The sequence below is a fragment of the Microcaecilia unicolor genome, chromosome 8, assembly GCF_901765095.1.
Source record: "Microcaecilia unicolor chromosome 8, aMicUni1.1, whole genome shotgun sequence".
Classification (NCBI taxonomy): domain Eukaryota; kingdom Metazoa; phylum Chordata; class Amphibia; order Gymnophiona; family Siphonopidae; genus Microcaecilia; species Microcaecilia unicolor.
This window is the reverse complement of record NC_044038.1, coordinates 99668117-99693922: the sequence shown is the minus strand read 5'-3', so window position 1 is coordinate 99693922 and position 25806 is coordinate 99668117. Positions and strand designations below refer to the sequence as shown.

Sequence of the window (25806 nt, the reverse complement as noted above, 5' to 3'; positions counted from 1 at the left end):
TCCATTTCTTCTTCGTTCCCCCTGGGATAGGGGCTCGCATTATGGGCATCCTAATCTCCATCCTGTGCCTACATTTATTGGGAACTTTCGTCGCCCTCTCCTTGGTCATTACTGGCTCTGTGATAATGTCCTCCACATGATTCTTCCCCCCACATATGATTTTTGTGTATTGGTAACCTTGAATTATTTTCCTAAAGTTATTCCTCTTCTCAAACCACCATCCCCGCACCGCTCTAAGCGAGAGGCCTTGTCCTTACCTTCCTCCGTTGCCACAGAGGATGAGGCGATTGAATTAGCCCTCCAGTATATTAACTCTACTTATCCTCTGACTAAAAAGAGACTTGTAGCCCTTTCTGCTACGGCCTGGATTCCAATTGGGGGCCCGGTAGCGGGTATTACTGAACTAGGTATGGCTACCCGGAGACTTCAGTCTCTACTCCATGTTTTAGTTCATGAGCTGAACGTGGTAGTCAATGCATTGCAGGATCAAATTAATGAATTAAGTATAGTTTCTCGGTATAACCGTATGGGTCTTGACTATCTCTTTGCAGCCCAGGGTGGCCTCTGCACAGTGCTAAATTCTTCAGAGTGCTGTACTATTGTTATAAATAGGACGCATGTGGTTAGGCATGCCATGGATAAAGTCCTACAGTTGGCCAGTCTTAATGTGGAGGATTACCGAGGAGGATTAGACCTTACCTCCTGGTGGTGGTCATTGACCTCCTGGATACGTCCCTTGTTCATTTCCCTAATAGTCTTAGTTTTAGCAGGGTTGTTGTTTTGTTTCCTGGCCTCATGTGCTTCGGCAGTATGCCGTCGGACCTTAACAAGTAGGGTAATGGTGGTTCATAAGTCTATTCCCAGTTAGGATCACTATAATCCCCAGAGTTTGAGTAGTGAGACTTATCTCTGCATAAGCTGATTTTAGTCTCAAAGGGGGGAATGAGGCAGTGGACAAAGAAATGATATTAAAAGTCTGGTGTTTAAAAAGTTCAATTTTTTACTCTGCAAGTAAAGAGAAGGAATGCCAGATGGTTCAGATTATTTTGAAAGTCTAGCTTGCCGAGCTAAAGGTTAGAAAGGTCAGTGAGAAATGAAACTCTGTCCCTTGTGATTGATGGATTGCTAATGCAAACACATATGTATCCTATTATGAACAAGGTATATTGCAGGCAATTTAAAAGGATTAGGCTGAAATGCTGTTTAGTTAGATTCTAAATAATTCTAGATATAAATGAGTTAGATTTTAGAAGTTCTTAATATGTAGATATGGCTTATAAGGAATACTGATTCTGTTTATTTTAGAATATGTTTTTCTGTGTAATTAATATGTAGAATATCCTTTCAATCCAATGTTACATATTTAAAGTGAGCCTTTGTCTGCTGTTTAAGAGGTCAAGCATGTGGTTTGACTTATCTGCAGTTCTGGCTGATTTGATGTATGGAGCTGATAGGTGAAAAGAGGTCAGGACTAGTCAGCTCTCTTCTCCTTGATTAATTATAGGTAAAATGTAGGAATGGTCCTGGAAGTAATAACAAGCTATGCCATTAAGTAAGACTGGCCCTTGACCCCTTTAATGAATGCCAGAGTTTAGTTAGCAGTTAGTACTAGGAATATGAGAAATTAATCATAATAACATGTAGGAGTTCTGGAGCCCAATTGTCTAGCTTGAGGGGCCCCCAGGTCATAGGTCAGTTTGAGAAATATCAAACCTATGTAACTGATATTTGTATAGAGCTGATTGGTTGAGGCAAGGTAATCAATCTATTCCTTAACCAATTGGAGAGTAAGGGGGGCTAGGCTAGGCTAGATAGAATTGTATTTAAGTAAGAGCAGAAGCAGTTTACGTCAGAAGGACAGAAGGAACAGACAGAAGAAGGAGAAGACAGCATAAGAAGAGAAGCAGCTGAGACAGAAGCCACAAAGACACAGAGAGCTGAGAAAGAGAAGAAGAGACTTAATGCTGATGTTCTACTTTGTTTGCTTGCAAATAAAGAAGATTTCTCTCTCATTCTGGTGTGCTGTTTGACTCCTGAAGTACCACAAATTCATGCATCCATTCCTGCAACAGCAGCAGTATAGACTGATGCCTGAGGACAGTGGGAGCCTCACAGGGGAGAACTCTGACACATTTTCTGCTCCTGAAAAGCCTGAGCCATCTCCATCAGCTCGGGGACAGGGTGGGACAGGTGACTCCCAGAGGAGATGGGAGAAGGAAAGAAAGATATAGAGCTGTGAGCCACCTAAGTGACATGCGGTGTATGCTGGGGAGAGGGGCTGGGTGTTTGTGTGCAGGGGGAAGGATTGTATGTTGGGAGGGGTGGGGGAGTGTGTTCAGGGGAAGGGGATGGGTGGAGGAAAGGGGTTATATGCTGGGGACAGGGTAGAGGTGTGTGCTAGGGAGAGGGTGCAGTGGTGGTGGGTATGTTACAGTGGTGCTGCACACAAATAAATAGTGCACTTACATTTAGTGAAAATTGGTGAGGATGACTCTGTCTAGCATAGCCCCCTCCCCCCAGCTTGTATGCTCCCTGGTCAGCTCTGTGTGCAGGGGGAGGGGGCTCCTTATCTTCTGGGTCTGGTGGCTGCTGCTGTGGTTGCTTGACCTCCTCTGGCAGGGCCTGTCTTCTTCTGAGAATCAGGTTGTGTAGCATGCAGCTGGCCATGAAAATGTTTAGCAAACTTTTCAGGGTTGTAGAGAAGCCCCTCTGGAATGGTCCAAACATCTGAATTGATTCTTGAAATGACCAAAGGTAAACTCTATGATGGTGTGGATGCTCTTATGCCTCTTGTATTTCTCATCCACCTCATTTTGGTGGTAGACTATGGGAGTCAGGAACCAGGTTCACTTGAGATAACGTCTCTCACCTATGGGATGAAGCAGAATCACAGGCATGGGTGTGTATCGGCTGATATGGTGAAGTTGTGGAGGTGGGGTAATGGTTATAGAAGCATCTAGAAGGAGGTGAACCTGTTGAAGCTTAGGAGGAGGAGGGGTGTGGGGTTTGGGATTCCCTGTACTGCCTAACTAGGAGCCAACCGCTGGTGATCTCCCCTCAGTAAAACCTGTGGTAGATTCCTGGATGTAGACATTGTGGGAGGAGCCTGGGTAGCAGGCACAGAAATCCACAGTTACCCCCTGGGCATCACACATACCTGGATGTTCATGGAGTGAAATGATTTTCTGTTCCTGTAGGTGTCCTCATGTTCCGGGGGGAGGGGGGGTTGAGTGCGAGTGTTTGCAGTCCATGGTACCTATGACCAAGGGGGAGTGATCAATGGTGTAGAACTGAGCCATGTTGTTCTACAATGCCTGGGCGGTGGTTGGTGATGAGAAAGGCATCGAGAAACCGGGCAAGAAAGTTGGAGATGGTGGAATGGGTAAGGCCTGCACTGACTGTAAACACTGACTGGAAGGTGCCAGTGGCCAGAACGGTGAGGGAGACAGTGACCTTCAGATGGACTGGCACTGGATTATTCCTGTGTGTCCTGGGCTGGAAGAAGGGTTCTAGTTGGTCACAGAGGTGCTGTATGGCAGCCCTGTCAAAGCGGAATCTAGTAAGGCATTCATGGTTAGTGAGGTCCAGGAAGCAGCTGCAAGGCCTGAAGACTCTCTGATAGGGATATCCTCTGGGGCCTCCCCTCCAAACTTTCATCCACCTCCAGCAAGGTGTGAGCCACCAAAGCATGCAGTGCATCCATGATTGCTATGCAGGTGTCCAACCACCATATGTGCAATTCACTGACCCTGAGACACAGCACTGTGCACTACTCTACCTACTGCATCTCATGAGACCCAGCACCAGCACCCTCAATAGCACACAGCTGTGAGCTGCCCAAAACACTCACTCTCGAACAACCAACAAACGATCCAGACACACACAGCTTCAGCACTAAACTTTCACTCTCCCAGCACCAGCAAGCAGTTCTCATGCACAGCAGAAGCAGTACAAAGTAGTGCTGTCCGATTCAGTCAAAAAAGTTTTGATTCGGTACAATTTGATTCTTTCAAAAAAATTAGTTTTTCGATTCAATTTGATTCGATTTAACTTGATTGAAATAGTGAGGCCCACATGCTAATATTATAACATATAGCGTTAAAAAAATAATAATAAACAAAAAATAACAGGCAGCAGCAATTGAACAAACGCAAACATTAGTGTGAGCATGCCATGTGAAAAGTGGTCAACTCCTACATCTTCCAGTTTTTACTAAGAAAAATCACTTTGTCCACTTTGGCTGGCTTCAGACAACTGCATCGACCAGATAGAGATGAGAGTTTTCAGTTTTGGCACAGTGTAAGTCATCACAAGAACAAAATATAAGAAAACCAATGGACTGCATTAGGGGCTTTATAGACCATTTATGTTTTTTTTAAAAAAAGAGGTCTACATGAAACAAAATATTTATTTTTATTTTGACTTATAAAACCACTTGACCCTGAAACATGTTCAAAATAGAATAATGCATTTGTGTATCTAAAAGAAACTTCTACAAAATAGATGAACATGTGATTCCATGTGCCCCAGTGAAAGGAGAGTTTAATTCTACTACCATTTAATTTCAATATATTCTATCACCTTTATAACACTAGGCTTCCCAAGGCAGATTACAACAACAGTTAAGATGAACTCATCAGGAAACAATATCCTCACTGAATTCTGAACATGTGTATTGTATAGAACAGTGAAGAAAAATGAGAACAACCTACAGAGTTTATAATTGCGATTTATACCGGCTACAATAATTTTTGAAGCTGTTTCAGTGATATTTAATTGTTATTTCTTTTCTCCTCCAGCTTTTAAGGCATAGGCGGTCGGTGGCCCAACTGTTTGGGGAGGCTAAAGGGGGTGGGGTTAGGGGTGGGGCAAGGGGTGGAGCTTAAATCCATATTTGTCTGATAACACACAGAAAAAAAAAAGTCACAATTAATACATTTTATTAAATTTAGATATTAGATATGTATCATATGTCAAAGAATAAAGTGGTTGCTCAAAGCATATACTAACCACAATTGTAACTACAAAACACTATGCACAACTTTGTGCAAAAACACACTCAGAACCTTACTGTACCATACATATTACACTGGGCAGAACCTAATACACCACACATATGGAAAATGCAGACTGTCAACAATATGAAACAAGGATCATAATATCACAATTCTCATGTAGAGCCACAAAACATCCTAATTCATGTTTAATGTGGGATAAAATGCCATACATAAGTAAATAAATAAATATAAACTTTTAATGTTGAGCACCTGATTCTCAAAGTGGACATATTCCAAACACTATAATGAAAATAAAATTATCTTTTCTACCTTTGTTGTCTGGTGACTTTGTTTTTCTGATCATGCTGGCCCAGTATCCAGTATCTGTCCTCTTAACTCCGTTTCCAGGGCTTCCTTTCCATTTATTTCTTTACTTTCTGCCTTTCTTCTTCATTTCTTGTCCTCGCTCCCCTGCCCCCCCTCCAGCCATCCATACCCACCCATTGATTCTCTCCTCTCCTCTGCCCCCCCTCCAGCCATCCACACCCACCCACCCATTGATTCTCTCCTCTCCTCTCTGTTCCCGGGCAGATTTTCTAACAGGAGCTGCTCATCCAATCAGAGAGCTCTATTTGAATGCAGATTAACGTACAGACACTCTAATGGGAATTTTTAGTCAAAAACACTAGCTAAACCCTTCATTTTTGGATCAAAGTTCACATTTTTGATCAGAGCCATGCCCTAACATTAAGGCTGTAAACATTTCCAACAATTTTTACCCATAAATATGCAAATGAGAACCTCCCAAAAATAGACTAATTTGCATATGGCTTGAGCAAATTTGAGTACATAGCATACCAATCCCACTTCCTAGCACCTAAATTCTGCAATTAGATTTAAGGCAAATACTTTTAAAACTTATTTTTAGCACTTTTAAAATTTCAGGGGTCAGTGCAAGTCTCTTTGGTGTGAATTGCTCATGTGCAGGTATTCATGATCCTAGTTAAATATCTCCATGGCAACCCAGGACACCTGCAGCCAACCCCCCTCCCCTGCTCTGCTCTCCCAGCAGTAAGATGATCAAATTACAACTGGTTATACACAAGGCTAGAGACGGCTTTCACTGCAGCTGCTGCTATCCCAGAGCAGCAGGACTCTGCAGGAGAACTACTACTAATACTATTTAGCATTTCTATAGAAACAGCTGATCCATCCTGCTGTGGCTGAGGAGGCATAGCCTCCCCAAGCCTCTTATACCGGGTGCCTATGTTTTAAGGTACTGCCTATCCAACTGAAACAGCTTTAGACTTGTTACAGATGGACCAAAAATAAAAAAAAGGCAATGGTGATGCAGAAGCTCATAAGTTTGCTTGCTTTGTTCTGAATGAAGGCAATGACGGCTGCGCGGGGGAGTGGAAACAGATTAAAACAAATTGGCTTCCTTGCTTACAGTGGACTAGAGCAGGGGCGTATCTGGACTCCGGCGGTAGGGGGGGCCAGAGGGAGGGGGCACATTTTAGCCCCCCCCCCAACAACCCCTCCCCCGCCGCCGCCATTGCCAGAACCCCCCCGCCATTGCCAGATCCCCCCACCAACGACTCTCCACCCTCCCCCCCGCCGCCAACCCTCCCCCGCTGCCGTTGCTTACCTTTGCTGGCAGGGGACCTCAACCCCCTGCCAGCCGAGGTCCACTTGCCGCCTTTAAAGATATTTCTTCAGCTGGCAGGGGGCCCCAACCTCCGCCAGCTGACCCGATGTCTTTAAAGTTCTTCTTCGGCCTCCGTGGCCGTGCTGTAGTTGATAGCTGTTCAATCCAGTTCGGAGTCTGACGTCCCAGTACGTTGTACATGCAGGACAACGTGCTGGGACGTCAGACTCCGAACTGGATTGAACAGCTATCAACTACAGCACGGCCAGGGAGGCCGAAGAAGAACTTTAAAGACGTTGGATCGGCTGGCGGGGGTTGTGGTCCCCCACTAGCTGGAGAAATATCTTTAAAGGCGGCAAGCGGACCTCGGCTGGCAGGGGGTTGGGGTCCCCCGCCAGCAAAGGTAAACAATGGCAGCGGGGGAGGGTTGACGGCGGTAGGGGGGTCCAGGGCGAAATCTGCGGGGGCCCAGGCCCCTGTGGCCCCACGCAGATACGCCCCTGCTAGATAGGCTCACTTCCACTCCAGTCTTTTAAACCTCCTTGGGCACCTCTTTCTCCCTTCTCCAAATCTCCCCCCCCCCCCCCCGAATCTTACATCTTTCGCCCGCACTCTCCTGTCCGCGTGGTCATGTTCACTGCCCTGAAGCGTTCTCCCTCCGGCACCGGCGATTCACACAGTCAGCCTTCTGCCAGCATCGTAGCCTCTTCTCAGGCGCGTCTCACCCTACTCTAATGCAATTTCCTGTTTTCTGCAGAGGTGGGACGCGCCTGAGGAGAGGCCCCGACGCTGGCAGAAGGCTATGTGAATCACCGGTGCCGGAGGGAGAACGCTTCAGGGCAGTGAAAATGACCACGTGGACAGGAGAGAGCGGGTGAAACATTTAAGAGACCTCGGGCACTGCTATGGTGACAGCGGGTTAGATGACAGCAGGAGGGAGGGAAGCAGTGGCTTGGGTGACAGCGAGTGGGTGGGAGGGAGGGAGGTGGGGAAATCACAAATCGAGACTCCTGATTTTATTTACAATACGAATCGATTCAAATCGATTTGTCCAAAACGAATCAATAAATCGATTTGAATCGTGAATTGGACAGCACTAGTACAAAGCACTCAGTCTCCCAGGAACAGCACACACAGCCCTCACACAAACAGGAGCAGCACAGAGTACAGTGACAAACTGGGAGTGGACAAACAGAGGAACAATGAGAGACAGAGGTCAAGCAGGTAGGGATGTATAATGGGAGGTGCAAGGGTTTGGGGTCAATGAGAGTTTGGTGGGGGAAGAGACGAGATACAGAGGAAGGGATGGGTGTGACTGGGGGGATAGCAGGTGTGGGCAAGGATTTGAGGAGGTGAGACACATAGAAGGCAAGTCAGGAACTGAAAGGGTCAAAAGGTTCAGTCTGGGGCAAACACACAAAACATTCAGCAACTCTCCACTATTTCTCACAAAGGACCACTTCCATGTCTCTACTCTCCTACTCAACAAAATCTGAATTATAAATGGGTGTAAAGACAGGTTTAGCCTTACCCTAGACACTTTTAAAGCAAGTATAATTCCGGTCATTTTTCTTTCCACCCCCAGGAAGTCATTTTGCGACGGTACAAGATGGCGACGGAGTAGGACGGACGCTGCTGAGCTCCGTATCCTCGTGGAGACTGTGGGTAGCTGGTACAGCAAAAGGGGGTCCGAATCAATGGTATCAGCTATCGGTGCGAGCCGCTGCCACCCCCAAGCATGGAGAGGCAGATGAACCTCTCCCCCCGGAGGCTAACGCTGAAGCTGAGTTCGGTGATCGATCACACCCCAGGCCTGCCAGAACCCACACCACCCCTTCCGAATCCATCCTGCGTTTGCCGCCGCAGAGACAAGCAGCGAACGGCTGACCATCCGGAACCGCAGAGTCAAGCGGCAGCAGACAACGAAGCACACTGGCGACCTACACCTGGACAGACCACTGTTTCCACCTCATCCCCACATCGCTGCCCGGCCACCGGGACCCTCGGTGGTGAGTGAAGAGCGAGCAGCGGACAGCGGGCAGGGCAGAGACCCGCGGTGGTGGATCAGACGCGCCATGCAGGGACGCTGTAGCCTCCGGTAGAGGAGAAAACATCTGGACATCTCCCACGGGGAACTGCGCGGGGCCTGCATGGCGCTGCCCAGACACCCAGTCTGCCCCTACTACTGCCAGCTTCGCTGAACAGCATTGGACATGGACTGCTGGGGTGACCCAACCTGAGAGGGGTGCCGGTCATCCTGTTCACCCGCTCGCTCCCAGCACGTCCTCATCCTCCCCAGCTGGACGGGGAGGCGAGCAACCGCACACCAAAGGAGCTGAAAAGAACATAGCGAGCGAACCGGCCGGAAGGATCGGGAGGCCCGTGCTGGCCTAACCTCCTCAAGGCCAACATCCCATGAGATCGCGTCCTGTCCATGTGGTGCCTGAATCACCAAAGCACAGGAACGGAACCGAATCAAAGTGGAAAGTGGCGCTAGATGCACTCGCCTGTACTTGTTTCCGGACCTGGATGAGTAATTCCCTCACTAGCCCTAACCATTTGAATCCCGGTCGCTGATGGAGCCATTCATCAACCTGCTACCATCGGACTAGAGGGACGAAACATCAGAAGAGAGAGGTCTGCACCAGCTCCTCTTCTCAACTATCCTGTGCATTTGATGGTCCATTAGAGGTGTGTTAGCTGTGAACCTCCAACGAGAGGAAAAGCACCCAAGCATCACCGCCACCCTGGCAAAAGTTGAGACACCCAAGCAACGCCCTCGCGAAACCCAAGGAGCATGGCCCAGAGACCGAACTACCCCCTCCATGCCGCCAGCCACGTGGAACAAAATCAGGAACGAACTGCTGGGATAACCCCACCTGAAGTAAGATCCTATCTGCTGATCCACGATCTCAAGACATCCTGTAACTATATTAGAACTGCACTGCCTTAATATTGCTCTAACTTACTTTAATTTTGCATTAACTTGCTTGAGGACTCTATGCTTATAATGTAGTTGTAGTTCTATACTAAATTGTAATAGGACCACTGTCTGTTTGCAGATTCCACGCTCTCAAGACAGCCTTTAACATTTTACTGAAATATAGTAGAACTGAACTGCTTAGTATTGTAATGCTTACTGAAACTCTCCCAACTATTAACCTCTAAACATCCTCTAGAATTGACCTGCTTATTACTGTACTGCTTACTATAAAGCTCTCCATTTTACTGAACTATAGTAGAACTGCACTGCTTATTATTATACTGCTTACTGAATCGCTCTCCAACTTCTAACCTCTAAAGGTTCTCTAGAATTGCACTGCTTATTACTGTACTGCTTACTGTAACACCCTCCAACTTTTAACCTGTATGGTATTACAAAATGTAAGTACACAGACTGACCCACAAGACTGATCACAAACCTTATCAATCACCACTATAGTACATGACCGAACACTAACAGGTATTAATACATACTACAACAACATGAACACAAATAAAATAATCTACTACCTTTCCCTAATCCACCATGCACTGACAACTCCTCTCAAAGACGATAATGTACCTACATTAAAAATACCTTGTACACACACCATAAATAACTCACTGACCCAAAAGATTAAAAAATGGTATGGAAAACTCACCTCCCACGGAAACAACCAACAGAAAGATAAGAAAGGACAAAACAAACCTAAATATCAAGAAGACAGACAACTAATAAAAATCATCACAACCTCGACCCCAACTGAACCCCACCAACTAATACAAATGGGTTATATAAACGCCAGATCTGCAGTTTACAAAACTACTATAATAACAGACTGGATCACTACAGACAATCTCGATTTCCTATTTATAAGTGAAACATGGATCCATGACCTCAAAGACCTCATAATCTTAGAGTTATGCCCCCCAGGATACAAAATCTCCCATTGGACAAGGAATGGAAAAAGAGGAGGAGGCATAGCTATAATCTATAGATCCCAATTCACCATCACAACAACAGCCGAATCACTACTTCCCCAACTCGAAATCGCCTCAGTTAGAGTCAACCACCCAACCCTACAAGACCACTTAAATATCATCCTGTTCTACAGACCACCAGGCAACTGGCAAGACTGCCAAACACATTTCATGGACTTCATATCGAACACATGTCTCTCTGCCCAAAACCTTCTGATAGCAGGAGATATCAACCTCCACCTTGAGGACACCAACCTAACAAACGTAACCGAATGCAAGGACTTCCTCCAACTTTGGGAACTCCACTGGCCAAACATACAACCCACCCACACTAAAGGACATGCACTAGACATCATCACACACAAATTCTCACCTGAACTCAATATCACACTAAAAGACATAAAATGGATATCCATACCATGGTCTGATCACTACAAAGCAAACATCTTCCTTCACTGGCGAAAGAAAAAAAATTCTCAACACAAACAAGAACAATTAACATACACCACGAGAGACAAAATTGACCCAACAACATTTTGGCAACAACTTTATAATAACGAATGGACAGCACCAACAAACTCAACCCAATTTCTACAGGATTGGGACAATAGATGCAGAACCATACTAGACCACATAGCACCACTCCAAACCAGAACTTCACATAGAAAAAACTCAATACCATGGTTTAATGAAGAACTTAAAGAACTAAAAACACTAGTCAGAAGATCAGAGCGGGCATGGAGTAAGAAAAAAGACGAATCTGGATTTAACGACTGGAAGCAATTACAAAGAAAATACAAATACGCCATCAGAAAAACTAAAAGATCTTATTATAAAAATAAAATCAGACCGGGTTTCAAAGACACACACAAATTCTTCCAACTTGTAAAGAAACTACTGAATACCACACCGATCACCTCTAACAACGAAGATAGCGAAATACTTAAAAGAGAAAATTATAAAGCTACGACTCACGTTATCGACCAACACAACAAACTATGTAAAACTCCTTGAATGTTTAGACCCATTACCTGGGGAATACCCAGCTGACCGATCATGGACCAACTTTGACACAATATCAATCGACAATACTTCTCGAATGCTTAAAAATTATGCCAAATCACAATGCAAATTAGATACCTGCCCTAACAATCTTATAAGATCCGCCCCTCAACAATTCAAAACAGACCTCATGAGACACCTGAATCACATGCTACAACAGGGTCTCTTCCCAAAAGATAAAGGAAATATTCTACTTACTCCTCTACCTAAAGACGCAAAGAAATCTACAAGTGACCTAACCAACTATCGCCCAGTAGCATCGATCCCGCTGACAACCAAACTCATGGACGGCGCAGTGACAAAACAGCTCACCAACTACCTAAACAAACACTCAATTCTGCATAAATCTCAATCAGGATTTAGATCGAACTACAGCACCGAAACAGTATTGGTAACTTTAATGAACAAGTTTAAACAAGCAATTGCAATTGGCAACAACATACTTCTTCTACAATTTGACATGTCCAGTGCCTTCGACATGGTCAACCATAGAATACTTCTACACATTCTGGAATACTTTGGAATTAGAGGAAATGTTCTTAAATGGTTTAGAGGATTCCTGACAATGAGATCTTACCAAGTAACAACTAAAGTGACGACGTCAGCCCCATGGTCACCTTAATGTGGAGTTTCCCAAGGATCACCCCTCTCACCAACCCTCTTTAACCTAATGATGACACCTCTAGCTAAGCTGCTAGATAATCAAAACCTCAATCCATACATATATGCAGATGATGTTACGATCTACATCCCGTTCAAACACGATCTAAAGGAAATCACCAACGAGATCAACCAAAGCTTCCAAATCATGCACTCCTGGGCGGATGCATTTCAGCTAAAACTCAACGCAGAAAAAACACAATGCCTTATACTTACCTCACAATATAACACAAATAACTTCCCCACCATAACCACCTCAAACATTTCCCTCCCTGTCTCTAACACGCTGAAAATTCTGGGAGTTACCATAGATCAACATCTCACACTTGAAAACCATGTGAAGAATACAACTAAGAAAATGTTCCACTCCATGTGGAAACTCAAAAGAGTAAAACCTTTTCTTCCCAAGAGCCATTTTCAAAACCTGGTACAATCGATGGTACTAAGTCACCTGGACTACTGCAATGCACTTTACGCTGGATGTAAAGAACAGATTATCAAGAAACTTCAAATTGTCCAAAACACCGCAGCCAGACTTATATTTGGAAAAACAAAATATGAAAGTGCAAAACCCCTAAGAGAGAAACTACACTGGCTCCCTCTTAAAGAACGTATCACGTTCAAAATCTGCACGATAGTCCATAAAATCATTTATGGAGATACCCCATCATACATGCTTGACCTAGAGGACCTCCCATCCAGAAATGCCAAAAGATCTGCCCGTACCTTTCTTCATCTGAACTTCCCCAGTTGCAAAGGATTAAAATACAAACTGACACACGCGTCCAGCTTTTCTTACATGAGCACGCAGTTGTGGAATGCACTTCCAAAACACCTAAAAACAATTAACTAATTTTCGCAAATCGTTGAAAACCTATCTCTTCACCAAAGCTTATCACGAAAATCCATAACTAACTACAACACACCAACACGCTTCCCTGATTACAAATATCTTTTTTTTCTACAACTGTTTGATTAGATCGATATATTAAGCTTACTATTCTTGTCATCTTTGTAAACACCAATTGTATTTCTGTACCCTGAAATGGTGTTGCCATTACAGGTATTTGTAAGCCACATTGAGCCTGCAAATAGGTGGGAAAATGTGGGATACAAGTGCAATAAAATAAAATAAAAAATAAATAAATCTGTTATTGGTGATAAACATTCAGCACATAACACTGCCCGTGTCACTCTCACAAAATTCCCCCTCTGGGAACACCTTCTTTTTGGTGGCTAGTACACTTGAGTGGTTTTTTGGTGTTGGTTTGATTATACGCTTTAGGAAGCTATTAGGGCTAAAAGAAATGCCTTCAGAAAATGGAAGAAGGAACCGTCTGAAAATAACAAGAAGCAGCATAAGGAGTGTCAAAGCAAATGCAAGGAGCAGATTAAGAAGGCCAAGAGGGATTACGAAAAAAAGATAGCATTAGAGGCAAAAAAACATAGTAACACTTTTTTTCAGTATATTAAAAGCAGGAAGTCGGCAAAAGAATCAGTTGGGCCGCTGGATGACCGAGGGGTAAAAGGGGCAATCAAGGAAGATAAAGATGTAGCGGAGAGATTGAATGAATTCTTTGCTTCGGTCTTCATCGAGGAAGATTTGGGTGGGATACCGGTGTCGGAAATGATATTTCAAGCGGACGAGTCGGAGAAACTTACTGACTTCACGGTAAACCTGGAGGACGTAATGGGGCAGTTCAGCAAACTGAAGAGTTGCAAATCTCCTGGACCGGATGGTATTCATCCTAGAGTACTGATAGAACTGAAAAATGAGCTTGCGGAGCTACTGCTAGTGATATGCAATTTATCCTTAAAATTGAGCGTGGTACCGGAAGATTAGAGGTTGGCCAATGTAACACCCATTTTTAAAAAAGGTTCCAGGGGAGATCTGGGAAATTATAGACCGGTGAGTGTGACGTCGATGCCGGGGAAAATGGTAGAGGCTATTATTAAAAACAAAATTACAGAGCACATCTGAGGACATGCATTACTGAGACTGAGTCAGCACGGCTTTTGTGGGGGGAAATCTTGCCTGACCAATTTACTTCAATTCTTTGAAGGAATAAACAAACATGTGGACAAAGGGGAGCAGGTTGATATTGTGTATCTGGATTTTCCAAACGCGTTTGACAAGGTACCTCATGAAAGGCTACAGAGGAAATTGGAGGGTCATGGGATAGGAGGAAAAGTCCTATTGTTGATTAAAAACTGGTTGAAGGATAGGAAACAGAGAGTGGGGTTAAATGGGCAGTATTCACAATGGAGAAGGGTAGTTAGTGGGGTTCCTCAGGGGTCAGTGCTAGGACCGCTGCTTTTTAATATATTTATAAATGATTTAGAGATGGGAGTAACTAGCGAGGTAATTAAATTTGCTGATGACACAAAGTTATTCAAAGTCGTTAACTCGCGACAGGATTGTGAAAAATTACAGAAGGACCTTACGAGACTGGGAGACTGGGCGGCTAGATGGCAGATGACGTTTAATGTGAGCAAGTGCAAGGTGATGCATGTGGGAAAAATGAACCCGAATTATAGCTATGTCATGCAAGGTTCCACGTTCGGAGTTACGGACCAAGAAAGGGTGTCGTCGTCGATAATACACTGAAACCTTCTGCTCAGTGTGCTGCTGCGGCTCGGAAAGCGAATAGAATGTTGGGTATTATTAGGAAAGGTATGGAAAACAGGTGTGAGGATGTTATAATGCCGTTATATCGCTCCATGGTGCGACCGCACCTTGAGTATTGTGTTCTATTCTGGTTGCCGCTTTCCAAAAATACTAGGACTAGGGGGCATGCGATGAAACTACAGTGTAGTAAATTTAAAACAAATCGGAGCAACTTTTTCTTCACTCAACGCGTAATTAAACTCTGGAATTCGTTACCGGAGAACGTGGTGAAGGCGGTTAGCTTGGCAGAGTTTAAAAAGGGGTTAGACGGTTTCCTAAAGGACAAGTCCATAAACTGCTACTAAATGGACTTGGGAAAAATCCACAATTCCAGGAATAACATGTATAGAATGTTTGTACATTTGGGAAGCTTGCCAGGTGCCCTTGGCCTGGATTGGCCGCTGTCGTGGACAGGATGCTGGGCTCGATGGACCCTTGGTCTTTTCCCAGTGGGCATTACTTATGTACTTATGTACTTTCTGTGAGAAATACGTTTATCTGCCTGTTATGCCATTTGTTGGACGTTTTTCTGTTTTGAAAATGATCCCCTTATATTTAATGCAAATGTGTTCTCTTGTTTTCTATAAGGAACCCCTGAAAAATCAAATAATTCTTATAGAACAGTGCAATATAATCAGTGAAAACACTCCTATGCTCACTGTATTGTGCTCATTTTCAAAGCAAATGGATGCCTCAAAATGCCCAAAAACACATCCATCAGCCCAAAACATCTAAATCATGATTTTCAAAAGGCAGAATTTGGACATTCTCTACTGCAGTTTATCTAAATAACAAGGGCGGATATTGTGGGTGTACTTAGGGAGGGATCAGAGAGGGTATGAATTTAGGACATCCAACAGCGATATTAAAATGGGAAGAAACATCCAAGTCAAAAAAGAGGGTGTCCTATGTTAGACCTATTTCAATCATGTCCATGGTATAAAAGGTGCCCTGATTGAGTAGTCGACCCAGGGGCGTATCTGCGTGGGGCCTCAGGGGCCTGGGCCCCCGCAGATTTTGCCCTGGCCCCCCCTACCGCCATCAACCCTCCCCCGCTGCCGTTCTTACTTTTGCTGGCGGGGGACCCCAACCCCCGCCAGCCGAGGTCTGCTTCCACCTGCCGCTGCCTTCACAACTTCTTCTTCAGCCGGCGGGGGACCCCAAACCCCCGCCAGCCGCCCCGCGCTGTTTATAATTCATCTTCGGCCTCCGTGGCCGTGCTGCTGGGATAGGCGGCGCTGTTGAAATCCACTTCGGAGTCTGACGTCGTTGTACGTTGTACGTGCTGCGACGTCAGACTCCGAAGTGGATTTCAACAGCGCCGCCTATCCCAGCAGCACGGCCACGGAGGCCGAAGATGAATTTTAAACAGCGCGGGGCGGCTGGCGGGGGTTTGGGGTCCCCCGCCGGCTGAAGAAGAAGTTTTGAAGGCAGCGGCAGGTGGAAGCAGACCTCGGCTGGCGGGGGTTGGGGTCCCCCGCCAGCAAAAGTAAGAACGGCAGCGGGGGAGGGTTGGCGGCGGGAGGGGGGTGGAGAGACTAAGTTATTGGTGGCGGTGGGGGCTCGGCGGCGGCGGCGGGGGGGGCGGGGGGGGGGGGGGCCGCTAAAATGTGCCCCCTCCCTCTGGCTCTGGCCCCCCCTACCGCCGGAGTCCAGATACGCCCCTGAGTCGACCACTGAAGGGATTAAAGCATGACCCCTCCTTAATCCCCAGTGGTCACTGTCCCCCTCCCTCACCCCTGAAAGTGACACCAAAAAGGGAAAAATAGGCTCCCTAGCAATATCAGGTATTATGAGCATTCTGAACACACTAGTAAGCAAAACAGAAGGGTAGCCTACTAGTCAATGTGGAAGTCTGTAAACCAAGGAACCCAGATTCAAATCCCACTTCAACTCTGTAATTTTTTTATTTTTTTTAATTGTGAGCCCTCCAGAAACAGGGATATACCTCCTGTACCTAAATATTAAAAACACCTGCAAGCCTGAAGGCTATTGAAGTGGTGTAGAGTCAGGAACAGTAGGGCTCACCATTTAAAATTGCAGAGTTAGAGTGGAATATGAACCTGGGTGCCCTGGATTAAAATCCACCACACTGACCACTGGCTGCCCCTCTGCTCTGCAGGGATGTCTTTGTGGCCATATTTGTACAAATGCTGCCAGACAGACATCCTTGAACATGTTTTTTTGACCATCATAATTTGGTTGTTTTATTTTGTAAAATTGCTGTCCATTTTGAACATTCTCACTATTTGTGAACAGAAAATGCTGATGTATTTCCTGTTCAAAAATGGCTGTGAGATTTATTTTTTTTTTTATTATTATTGAATGTTATGAACGGGACATCCTAATTCTGACTTGGATGTGGGATTTTTTTTTCGAAAATGCCCTTCCACAGCGCTTATTTTAGAAAACTGTTAATGTTTTAGATACCCATAAACCAGCATTTAGACATTCGTGGAGGGGCATAATCAAACGGGGCGCCCAAGTTTTCATGAGGGTGTCCTTCCAGGACAGCCCCGCGAAAAGGCGGGGAAACCCGTATTATCGAAACAAGATGGGCGTCCATCTTTCATTTCAATAATAGGTCGGGGATGCCCAAATCTCAACATAAGGTCGACCTAAATGTTGAGATGGTCGACCTTAGAGATGGTCGTCCCCGGTTTTCGGCCATAATGGAAACCAAGGATGCCCATCTCAAAAACGACCAAATACAAGCCCTTTGGTCGTGGGAGGAGCCAGAACTCGTAGTGCACTGGTCCCCCTCACATGCCTAGACACCAACCGGGCACCCTAGGGGGCAATGCAGTAGACTTCACAAATTGCTCCCAGGTGCATAGCTCCCGTACCTTGGGTGCTGAGCCCCCCAAAACCCACTCCCCACAACTGTACACCACTACCATACCCCTAAGGGGTGAAGGGGGGCACCTACATGTGGGTACAGTGGGTTTTGGGTGGGATTTGGAGGGCTCATATTTACCACCACAAGTGTAACAGGTAAGGGGGGTGGGCCTGGGTCCGCCTGCCTGAAGTGCACTGCACCCACTAAAACTGCTCCAGGGACCTGCATACTGCTGTCATACAGCTAGGTATGACATTTGAGGCTGGCATAGAGGCTGGCAAAAAAATTTGTAAAGTTTTTTTTTAGGGTGGGAGGGGGTTGGTGACCACTGGATGAGTAAGGGGAGGTCATCCCCAATTCCCTCCGGTGGTCTTCTGGTCAGTTTAGGCACCTTTTCATGGCTTGGTCGTAAGAATAAATGGACCAAGTAAAGTCGGCCAAGTGTTCATCAGGGACGCCCTTCTTTTTTCCATTATTGGCCAAGGACGCCCATCTCTTAATCACGCTCCAGTCCCACCTTCGCTATGGTGCCGACATGCCCCTGTGAACTTTGGTCGTCCCCATGACGGGAAGCAGTGGAGGACGCCCAAAATCGGCTTTCAATTATGCCACTTTGGGCGACCCTGAGAGAAGGACGCCCATCTCCCGATTTGTGTCGGAAGATGGGCGCCCTTCTCTTTCAAAAATAAGCCTGATAGTGTACTTTACAAAGCTGGGATATACATGTCTACAACTCAAGAATGTATACAAGGTAAAGGGGCATGTTTTGGTTTTGACTGGGAAGACTAGGGCAGCTGAAAGATATAAAAATTCATACCCCTTTACTATGTTTTTATTTATGGATATCTAATCCAATCTTTTTGAAGGAGCATTTCCAGATATTCCCTGATGTCTCTCGGTGAACTCAGGATCATAGGAAATATTCTTGACAATGAAACAGGAAGTGCTGTCTTTGGGTGCAACATTTTGCCTTTGATTTCCTTGTAAATGTATTCTTAAATTGAATAATGTGGGGTTTTACCATTTCTTTGAACCTATTCAGCTTCATAATTTTCTGATCAGTAGAGCTCCTCTATAAAACCATATCTCTCCAATGTTTCTGAGGTGATTAGTTTAATAGGTGTAGGTCTTTCTACATAATTTAAGTTTAATGTTTACTTTAAAAAGTTTCAACTTCTCTTGAATTACTGTAGTTGGATGCTATTCTCTGTACCTTTTCTAATTTTGCTCTATTGATTTTGAGATGTTGTGACTAGAATAGTACCCAACACTCAAAAGTTATACCATCAAGCAGTTTTGAGATATTATTATATTGTTTGTGTTATTCAAGATTCTTTTCTTAATAATTCCTAGCATTGTTTCCTTTTTTAGGTAACACTGCATATTGAACAGAAGATTTCAATGTGTTGCCCATGATGATGCCTACATCCTTTTCCGATGTGGTGACTCCTAATGTGGAACCTAGTATTGTGTAGCTATGATTTGGACTACTTTTGTCTATGTTCATCACTTTGCACTTGTTCACATAACATTTGCCACTGATCCCAGCATTCTGTCCCTGACAGCGGTCAATCCAGGTCCCTAGGAAGTATCCATGAGCTGCAAGGAACAGATCTATTACCTAACTGCTCTGTGACTAAAAAATACCTATCAGCAGAGAGGAAAATTCCCCTAAATAACCATAGAGATCTTTTGATTATTGGCTCAATTATGGAATGAAAATTCTAAATTTAGTAGTGTGCAACTTTCTTAAATTAATCCTCTTATCTTCTTACTCCTGTTACTCTATCTTACTTTTCTATGGGCTTCTTTTACTAAGCCATTGTAGTGCAGTACCTTATTCTCAGAAATACTGCATGACAAATGCGACAAAGTGCACTCAATTCCTATGGGCTTTGTCAAGTTTGCCATGCTGGGAATCACTAGCACGGCTTTGTAATAGAGATCCTTATATTTTCCATCTTTGCTTATACCCTAGGCTGTCTATTAAAATTTTGTATTACGTATTGTGGTGACAGCGTAAGTAGTAAACTATCAGGCTCATTTTTGAAAGAGATGGACGTCCATCTTCCAACATAATGGACGTCCATCTCTCAGAGATGTCCAAATCGGTATAATCGAAACCCGATTTTGGACGTCTCTAACTGAAGTCCGTTGCAAGGATGTACAAATTTCAAGGGGGCGTGCCGGAGGCATGGTGAAGGCGGGACTTGGGCGTGCCTAAGACTTGGACGTCTTTGAGCCATAATCGAAAAAAGCAGAGACGTCCATGACTAACACTTGGACGTTTTCACCCGGACTTGTTTTTCTTACGAATAAGGCACAAAAAGGTGCCCAAAATAACCAGATGACCACCAGAGGGAATTGGGGATGACCTCCTGTTACTCCCCCAGTGGTCACTAACCCCCTCTCACCTTCTAAACACATCTTTAAAAATATTATGTGCCAACCTCTATGCCAGCCTAAAATGTCATACTCAGGTCTATGACAGCGCATGCAGGTCCCTGGAGCAGTTTTAGTGGGTGCAGTGCACTTCAGACAGGCGGACCAAGGCCAATATCCCCCTACCTGTTACATTTGTGGAGGAAACAGCGAACCCTCCAGCAAACCCTCTATACCCACATATAGGTGCCCCCTTCACCCTTAAGAGCTATGGTAGTGGTGTACAGTTGGGGGTAGTTGATTTTTGGGGGGGGGGGGTTGTGGGGCTCAGCACACACGGTAAGGGAGCTATATATCTGGGAGCAATTTATGAAGTCCACTGCAGTGCCCCCTAGGGTGCCCGATTGGTGTCCTGGCATGTCAGGGGTCCAGTGCACTACAATTGCTGGCTCCTTCCACGTCCAAATGGCTTGGATTTGGAAGTTTTTGACATGGATGTCTTTGGTTTTGAAAATCACCAAAAGTCAAAGATGTCCATGTCTAAGGACATCCAAATCCAAGGACATCCTTGGTATTTTCAAAACGAAAGATGGACATCCATCTTTTTTCGAAAATACGGTTTTCCCCGCCCCTGGATTTGGACATTTTACAAAGCCGTCCAAATCCCAACTTAGACGTTTCTTTCGAAAATGCCCCTCTATGCCATATTTTTTAGTGTTATTTGAATATTTTTTACTGCTGTAATTGTCTATCGCTTATGTTTGACTTATTCTTGCTGTGCATCGCCATGCCTTCAAAAAGGTGGTAAATAAATTCTAATAAACAAATAAATAAATAAAGTTTACTGTACTGCAATAATATTTTCTGACACCAATAATATAAAGAAAGTTATAAATGAAATACTCACTGCAGAATTGGGCAGATCTCCAAGTATAGACAGTTGCACCAGCATTTTGGCAAGCTGCTGCGTAGCTAGATATGACTTTGCATATGACATCTTGGCGCCCTTTATAGAAGCAATAGTCATATACGCAGTCCTTGAAAATGCCCTGAGGATTAATTTTGGCATGGCATTCTCTGAAGGGACCATTTTTGTCTAAGAGAATCCCGCACTCCCCTTTACTTTCTCTTTGGCGATTTTCAACTGTGGCCATATCTGAGCAGTCTCTGTTATCATCCGTGCACCCACGGATATCCTTCACTTTCCAGCTCTTTCCAAAGATGGTTGCATCTGTTGTAGTCATGCCATTCTTCATGATTAAGTCATTGCTACTGTCCCCATTGAAATCTCCACAGAGACCACCAACAGCCCCGGCATAGGTGCTTGGGATGGTTACTGAAAGTTGACTGTCAAAGTTGAAGGTCACTCTCAGGCCAAATTTAGTCTGGATTATTCCATGAAATCCTTCTTTGTAGACAGTAATTTTCCCACTGTCAATGCTATATGGCAAATTGATCAGCAATCCATTCACCTATAAAAAATAGCATTGAAAAGTTGAAAATCCATCAATATGTAGGACTGAATAACATACTAAGAGCAACTTCCAGAATCCAGAATAATCAAAACATATTCATCCATAAACATATAATCCACCTCTGTGAGTGCTGAGCACCTTCAGTATACAGCAAACTTCTTCATTGTGTCCAGGGAGGGGCAATTTGTATTGGCCCTCATTGTACAAACCCTATTTGTGTTTGTTATGTGCATAAACTGGCACTGAAATGTTTATCGTATATAAATGTCTAAGTCCTCATTTTACTAAGCCAGGATATGCATGTATCAAACTTGTGTATGCAAATGGAAAGGGGCATGGGCATGCCTTGGGTGGGACAAGGGCGTGACAGGTTAATTGACATGACATTTCAGAAAGGGACTAAACTTCTATGTCCTGAAAGATCAACGTAGGGAGTTACACCTGCTACCAAGCACATTTGAGATTTGGGAAACATCATCTATTGAGCAGCACTCCATTTTAAGGATTAGGAGGGTTGTCCTCTTAAATTCCCACTGGTTTTTGTCCCCCACCCCCACCCCTAAATTCCAAACTGGCAAAAGATCACTGTGAGATTGTTGGGATTCTAATTGGTTATGCATCCAAGGCTGCACCTCATGTATAAATATCCATTTCTCCTGTATTTTAGAACAGGCTCTATGTGAGTAAACTGAGTTTCAAAATACTGGTGAAACTCAAAAAACACTATCTGTACATCTCAATTCTTTCTTCTATTACCTGTTTAGAATGAATCTGCATGTGTTTTACACACCCTGTCATTCTGAAGCTTTGGCATCTATGCTCATAAGATTAGTGGGGAGATAAGTAATTATTGCCAATGATATTTTTAATCAGTCAATGAAAGGCTAAAACATAAAGATAAACAGCAGTTACTAATGCACGCTACTGCATTAGCATGCAATAACACCATTATCATGTGTTATTAGCAATTGAGCCCCATTGTATAAAGTGAGACCAATAGTGAAATAACACCCAACCAGACCATCAACAGAAGGCTGAGAAAGGAATCAAACTCTGACTTTGTATTTGGTAATATACAGGGTTAATCAGAGCTTAAACTGCGGTTAGGAGCGAGACCGGTGGCCACCGAATCATCGGGACATCAGCCATCGGACTACCGAGCCCAGGCGTGCTGACCGCCACTGGATCGGGGCTCCCCACCGTGATGGAGGACCCCCTGGACAGGTCGACCCCGGAGGCCCCACCGGCAATACCTCCCTCGTGGCCTGGTCGGTTCTCGCCCCAACATCGCCCAGACAGACGGCCTCACCTGGGAGCGGGGGCCTGGAGGACCGAGAGCGGGGCCTGAGCATTGGAGACTGTCCCACGGCGATCCTTGCGGCTGGCTCGGCAGTGGGAACAGCTCCCTCCCGGACCAGAGCCCTGGATTCCACACACCCACGTCCCAGTGCCGGCGTCAGAAGAGCACCTGTGCAGACCACAGAGAGTGCCATGTAGCTGGACAATACCTGTTACAGTTGGACGACAATAAAACACGAAAACGAGGATACAGCAGCACACAGGTTTGATTGCTGTGTTTTGAGTGAACGCTGGTGACAGCTGCACGGGGGAGTGGAAACAGAGATTAATCAAATATCCTCCTTGCTTATAGTGTACTAAATAGGCTCACCTCCACTCCAGTCTACTACTCCCCCTTGGATTAACCTGTGTTTTGAGTGAACACCGGTGACTGCTGCGCAGGGGAGCGGAAACTGAGATTAATCAAATATCTTCCTTGCTTATAATGGACTAGATAGGCTTATTTCCACTCCAGTGTATTACACCTCCTTGGTTTAACCTCCTTGAAATTCGCCACGGTAAGAGGAGAATAGAGAATCGCAGCGCTGGGTAATCGCTGATGATCGCTGCAGTGTACTGTAAGCAGCAGCGGCCGCCAAAACAAAGATGCGCTCCAGTCTTAAGGTCGCACTTAGATTCAGGGGATCCCGCAGACCCGGCTTCTACACCGTCCCGGTGCACAGAGGGAGCACCCACCGGTTGAGTCGCAAGGGACCTACGACGTAGAAACGGGCCCATACGGCATTACAATGCATGAGCTGACCATCGCAGTGAAAGCAGCTCGCCCCGAGTGGGACCCAGCCGAGCCACTGTTACGTCCCTCACCTGGTGCCAGACCTGCGCGGCCGATTCGCCGGCGAGTCGTGGCCCGGCGAAGATAGCTGGCCATCTTGGTGTTGGTTAGCTTCAGGAAGGAAGGAGGGTCTGTTTCTGTTTCCTAGTTCTGGCAACCGTCATCTGGGTTGGATCAATGGCCACAGCCATCTTGGATAGATCAGGTCCTGGGAAGCCATCTTGGAGTAACGAGGTCAGGAAGGAAGCCCATATTTGGACGTAGGCACCTCTGCTGATGGGGGCAGTCATCTTGAATCAGCTGCACATGCTTGAGCCTAATTCCTCCACTACTTAAGGCCCTGCCTTCAGTCCTTCGTTGCTTCGGCCTCAATTGTCTCAGAGGTCCACGCCGGAGTTCTGTTCACCGGCTTTCCTCAGTTCCTGTATTCCTGTGTACCAGACCTCGGCTTGTTTTCCTGACCACGATTGTTTGCTGCCTGCCTAGACCTTAGACTGGTTTGACTATTCTTTGCCCTACGGATTACTTGGCTATTGGACTGTGTCTGCTTGCCCGTCAGCCTGGTCAGCGGCTGTGCAACCCCACTGATTTCAGAAGTCCTGGTGGCCACCTGCAACTGGGAGCTCAACTCTTGGTGAAAGGTGGTCGCTTCCCAGGTGAAGCTACGGGGTTGTCTGACTGCCTGACTGAGTGCGGCGTCACTCCATCTCTGCCGTGCTCAGTCGGGGCACAGGGGCTCACTTCTACCGGGTCATAACAGTCACCTACCAAATATACCTATCAAACTACTAATCACAGGAAGCTGATCTGTGAAGATCCCAGCCCAAACAACCGCCACCTGTTAGACAACCAACTTGCAACTCTACCCAAACTGGCAGCACTGTGCCCTTGCTAATGGAACCTCTTTGCCTCCAACCATCAGAATGGTGTCCAAAGCAACAGAGCTCTGCACCAAGGACATCACCCCCAAGCAGCTGACTGTGAGTAACCTACCTATCACCTACCTATCCCCAAATTGACACCAAAATGAATACAATCAAAATAGTCCTAACAATCTACTCCCTTTCACTGATCCACCTAACACTATCCATCCCACTTACAGGAAATAATATCATACCCATCCTACAAAATCACCAAAGACTGATCAAACACTCCACACCTCACTAAACTGACACCCATCAAACTAAATGAAGACTATCTAAATACGGACACCACCAACAAAATGGAAGGAAAGATCACAATAAACACACACCACCCAAGGAACAGCAAAAAATCCACATATCATCAAACCTAGCAGCCCCATACCAAAATATCCAAGTGGGCTACATTAATGCTAGGTCCGTAGTTAACAAAACAACAACAATATCAGACTGGATCAGCTCAGAAAACCTCGATTTTATCTTCATCAACGAAACATGGATTCACGATCAAAAGGACCCCATTATCCTTGAACTATGCCCACAATCACCCATTGGACTAGAATGGAAACGAGAGGAGGAGGCATAGCTATAATCTATCGAACCCAATTCACCACAGAAACCATTGCCGAATCCATAACACCCCAACTAGAAATCGCATCATTCAGAATCCATAACAAATCCCTGACCAATCATCTGAACTGCATCCTGTTTTACAGACCGCCCGGTAACTGGAATGAAAGCCAACCTATTTTCAAGGACTTCATCTCAAACACTTGTGTAAACAACTCCAATACATTAATACTAGGCGACATAAACCTTCACCTAGAAGACTCCAACTCCACCAATGCATGTGAATGCAAAGACTTCCTACAATCCTGGGATCTCAAATGGCCCCACATGCAAGCTACCCACAATAAAGGTCACACACTAGACCTCTTATCACATAAACTGTCCACAGATCATAACCTAATAATAACAGACATCAAATGGACAGAAACACATTGGACTGACTACTACAAACTGAACCTATCCCTAAACTGGTGGAAGAAGGGACTAAACCA

The 25806-nt window shown here is 45.2% G+C and overlaps 1 pseudogene; it reads right to left on the bottom strand.

The window, feature by feature from the left end:
* Nucleotides 1–25806, bottom strand: part of LOC115476806 — a 638208-nt pseudogene that overhangs the window by 564462 nt on the left and 47940 nt on the right.